At 46.5% G+C, this 5,283-nt stretch overlaps 1 pseudogene; it reads left to right on the forward strand.

The window, feature by feature from the left end:
- The first annotated feature begins 484 nt into the window (after positions 1-484).
- On the forward strand, positions 485-602 carry LOC126417248 (5S ribosomal RNA; annotated as a pseudogene).
- Positions 603-5,283: the final 4,681 nt, after the last annotated feature.

Raw genomic sequence — 5,283 nt, forward strand, 5'->3', positions numbered from 1 at the left:
ACTATCAGGACGGGGCACTGCATCAGCTTCCAGTGTACGTGCCTGATCGGAGGAGCAACAGGATGAGTTCACCGTAATCCCCTGGGCACAGACTTTCCGGAATCGGGAATCTATGGGACCACCTCGATTGGGCTTCTCCGAACCGAGAAACCTAGCGCAGCCACGGCACTGGAGTCAGCACAACTCCAAATCTCGATCGGTACCTTTCATAACTTCTGTGACTCTCTTCCCTCACGTCTCGCAGCGATCTGCGCCCCAAAAGGAGATTATTATGGCTTTTGACACGTGGTGACATTAAAGTAATTAACAGTGTAATGAATCACTGAATCAACCATGAGGCCCCTCCGTAATGAACTAGAACCACGCGAATGACCCTATTAGAAAGACTAATATTTCTCATATTTGATTTTTATCTACGGAATACTGATCGACATTAACCGGTGTTTATGTCTAAAAAATAAAATGCTGCATGATTTTTGATCGAGGCAACGGCCTTGCCGCAGTGAATACACCGGTTCCCGTGAGATCACCGAAGTTAAGCTCTGTTGGGCGTGGTCGGCACTTGGATGGGTGACCATCCAGGCCGCCATGCGCTGTTGCCATTTTTCGGGGTGCACTCAGTCTCGTGATGCCAATTGAGGAGCTACTCGAAAGAATAGTAGCGGCTTCGGTCAAGAATACCATCATAACGACTGGGAGAGCGGTGTGCTGACCCCATGCCCCTCCATTCCGCGTCCTCCACTGAGGATGACACGGCGGTCGGACGGTCCCGGCAAGCCACTCGTGGCCTGAAGACTGCTTTTTTATGATTTTTGATCGAAGCACAGAAAGGAAGATATTATTTTCGTGAAATGCACGACATACAAAAGTGATGCGGCTTACCACTTTCGTAGCACCTAGTTTTACAGTGGAGTCTGTTATTTCATCCCTGCAGCATTGCATACTAACCGAACTCTGGCTGCGCGGAGCATGTTTTTGCAGCAGAGGCAGGCAATATCGCAAATGCAACGGCGGGCGCGACTCTAACACTCTTTTGCCTGCAACGCGAGAGCTACTCTCCGCGTACGAAGGGGATCTCGTGCCGAGTGGCATAAAAGCTAACGTGCCGGATTGTTACTTCGAGCCCCTCGACATGCTGCTCACTTTGGGCGCCGCCCGCCGACGCATTCATAAGGTAACGTGAGCGCCGCTCTCGTAATGAGAAAACTGCATTACAGTCGGTACAACTGTTTAGCAAAACAATCTACCGGCGCATTACCTTAATGTGCCGCTGCCTGCCGGATAATACGGTTACCGTCGCCGGCGCGGTGTGGGCACACTCGCTGAAGTAAATTGCGTTTTCTCCTCCTCTGACGTGGCTGCGAGCAACCCTGTTAGCGATGCGGTTCGGTTCTCTCCGCCAACAATGGATACGCAGTGGATACTATGTACTCAGGGGCCTAAGTACATAATGACTCGCAGGAAACATTTTAGAACAACTCGACTAACAAATACTATTTGAAGATAGTAATTGTTTCAAAGAACAGATACCAATGATGACCAAGCAGCTTCTCTAGAAAGAAATGACAATTAATCGAAACCCCCAGTTGCCAACAGGTGTTGTTGATATACCTCAATGGGGACAGCTGAAAATGTGTGCCCCGACCGGGACTCGAACCCGGGATCTCCTACTTACGTGGAAGACGCTCTATCCATCTGCGCCACCGAGGGGACAGAGAATACCGCTACTCCAGGGACTTATGCCTTGCATGCTTTCCGTGAGACCTACATTCCCATGAGTGAATGGGCAAATACAGTACGAATGTATCCAGAATGAGATTTTCACTCTGCAGCGGAGTGTGCGCTGATATGAAACTTCCTGGCAGATTAAAACTGTGTGCCGGATCCAGACTCGAACTCGGGACCTTTGCTTTTCGCGGGCAAGTGCTCTACCAAATGAGCTACCCAAGCACGACTCACGCGAAGGTTCGCAGGAGAGCTTCTGTAAACTTTGGAAGGTAGGAGATGAGGTACTGTCAGAAGTAAAGCTGAGAGGGCGGGGCGTGAGTCGTGCTTGGTAGCTCAGTTGGTAGAGCACTTGCCGGGGAAAGGCAAAGGTCCCGAGTTCAAGTCTCGGTCCGGCTCACAGTTTTCATCTGCCAGGAAGTTTCAATACGAATGTAGGTTGTGGACAGTTGAGAATGTGGGACTCACGGGAAGCGTGCAAGGGATAAGTCCCTGCACTCACGCTATCTTCTGTGCTCTTGGTGGCTCAGATGGATAGAGCGTCTGCCATGTAAGCAGGAGATCCCTGGTTCGAGTCCTGGTCGGGGCACAAATCTTCAGCAATACCCATTGAGGTATATCAACAACACCTGTTGATAGCTGAGGGTTTCGAATTATATTTGTTGCTTTTTTCTATGTTAGTGAGTTGGGGAAGATAAATTTACTACCTGGTCTCCCGCACACACACACAGAGGTGGTCGACCAAGCAGTCTGAGAATGAAAACAGCCCGGTATACGCGGTAGTTATAATTAAAGTGCAAGAACTCAAGGAGGCCCAGTGCGGACTGTAATTACCGTGTGGCAGGAAAATTCGGTAGATATACTAATGCATAATTGGGAACCGATTTATTCAGAAAAAAGAAAATCCAGCTTTGGCTGTCAGGTGCAAATATGGCGCTGTACACTGCTAGTACGACGATATGAGATCCACGCAGTGCCCTAAGGTGAGTGAACAGTGTGGCTATCGAGAAAAAAGACGATGTGCTACTAGTGAAATTTTTTATACGAACGACAGCAATTACAGTTATGCATTAAGAGAGTAGAGGCAAATGCCATCAAATGATTTAAAGAGGACCGTAGTGAAATTCGAGAACACGAGTGAGCTTGGTACGGCGCGTGGAAGAGGCAGGCATCCTATACCAGTGGGAGTTATTGACAAGGTTGGCGTTGCTGCAACTGACCACGCAGCACGTTCCCCGTGTAGCGCTACTGCTCGTGTTGTGTCAAGAGGATTGTTCATCTAGTAGTCAATAGTAACGAATGTTTTGCGGTCTGTTTCACACTGGCACCCGAGCAAGATCCACATGGAGCAGCAACTGAAACCTCATGATCTACAGCAACGTTCTGAATTTGTTCTTCGATTTTTAGCACGGACTGAAGTTGTTAGTGTGTGGCCAGCAATATTCTATGCAGTGACTAGGCACGTAATGCAGTACAGAGCACAGTGAATACGGAGAACTGCGGAATTTGCTACACTATTAAACCGTTTGTTGTGCACGAAGAGCCATTGCGCTCGCCGTATGTGATTCTGTGGTGAGGATTCAAGTGCACCTTTCATCTCGGTCCGTTTTTCTTTGAAGATAATAGACCCAGAAGGCCTGTCAGATGTATCGTGACGTCTGCACATTATGGAGACCTCGTACTACACCATGTGATTCCTGCTTTGGAAGAGCGCAAAAACGACAGTTTTCATGACACCTCGCGTCGCTCGTCCAGTAAAATATCTGTTTAATGCAACTTTCCACAGAATTGTTATCTACAGAGGTATTTCAAATGCTGCTGCTAAACGCTGAGGATTAGTATCTTGTGAATGGAAATACGAAATTTGTAGTTTTGTTAAAGAGATATATCGTATCAATAAATATTTATTCAAAGGTGAGCAATTTCAACATTTTAACAACCTTGGAAATTTGTGCTTCAAGTTTACACACACGTACTATTAGACATTCACCTCTCGGTTTTTATGAGTGTTGGTTCGAGCCTGCATGCGGTTCGGTTCCGCCGCAATAGGTATTGCCACCTTTCCAATGGAACTGCAATTAACTTATTTTTTCTCCCACCAAAACAGAGACGCCTGCATTCATAGATCCCAGAATGTGCTACGAGTGCATATGACGACACATATCTAGCGTTAGAAATAGCCTTGAAAAAACTTTTCAAGAGAGCGGCGCACAACAGCAGTGGTGCAGAGGCTACAGCTTCTTATCGCTACGATTTCATCATTACGCGTACTGCACGATCCTGCATCATTCAAGTAAATACGAGTATATTACACATAGGCATAGCTGTACAGTCTTGAAAGCTTAGATCCATTTAAAGGTATTCTTAATTAAGGGGAAATACTTCTTTGTGAAGCACGTTAACATTTAACTTAACGTTTAAGTAATTTTCATTTCAGTTTTAACTCTTCAAGTTTAATATTCATTGTAACTGATCGCAGTTTAAATTTATCTCCCTTTATTTCTCTGACGCCACGTAAAAAATGACGTACTGAATTGTCAGTATCAATTATGGAGGACATTTGTGTGTTTCAAAACTTTTACAGTTTGTAATCTCTGTTTTGTAAATTTTGTTTCAAGCTGACCGTGGAAGTGATTGCACTCGCTGTGGGTGAGTAGTCTCGACCTTCACAAACGAACTTCTAGACTCAGCTGTTGTTAATTCAGGCAAGATTAGCGAACTGTCTTTGTGGTATCAACGTTCGATACCACACTTGTTAGGGGTCGCAGTTATTGTCCACGGTCCGTATTAGTATCGTTGGACCCACGAGCAGACTAGCGCCGCTCCGCGGCTTTTATCAAGTTTCTAGCGAGCTCTCGTCCACTGTTGCTAGAGACGTCAAGTAGTAAAGTAGCATAGCTTTCAGCTGATAGGAAGCAACCTCTAACAATACTTGAGTATTGCTCATCAGTGTGGGATCCGTACCAGATCGGTCTGACGGAGGAGATAGAGAAGATCCAAAGAAGAGCGGCGCGTTTCGTCACAGGGTTATTTGGTAACCGTGATAGCGTTACGGAGATGTTTAATAAGCTCAAGTGGCAGACTCTGCAAGAGAGGCGCTCTGCATCGCGGTGTAGCTTGCTCGCCAGGTTTCGAGAGGGTGCGTTTCTAGATGAGGTATCGAATAAATCGCTTCTCCCTACTTATACCTCCCGAGGAGATCACGAATGTAAAATTAGAGAGATTAGAGCGCGCACGGAGGCTTTCAGACAGTCGTTCTTCCCGCGAACCATACGCGACTGGAACAGGAAAGGGAGGTAATGACAGTGGCACGTAAAGTGCCCTCCGCCACACACCGTTGGGTGGCTTGCGGAGTATAAATGTAGATGTAGATGTAGATGGCCTAAGTGAGGCCTTAATAGCTATTTGTTTATATGTATGCAGCCAAGAAGAATCGTGTACAACCAGTTAAGTACAATATATATTATTTTTACCAACGACTTGTAATTATTTTAGTCGTTGCAGATCAAGACCATGCAGCCAGCACCTTGTCGACGTTACTGACCTACCTGCTGTGAT

Source organism: Schistocerca serialis, chromosome 8 (assembly GCF_023864345.2).
Source record: "Schistocerca serialis cubense isolate TAMUIC-IGC-003099 chromosome 8, iqSchSeri2.2, whole genome shotgun sequence".
Lineage (NCBI taxonomy): Eukaryota > Metazoa > Arthropoda > Insecta > Orthoptera > Acrididae > Schistocerca > Schistocerca serialis.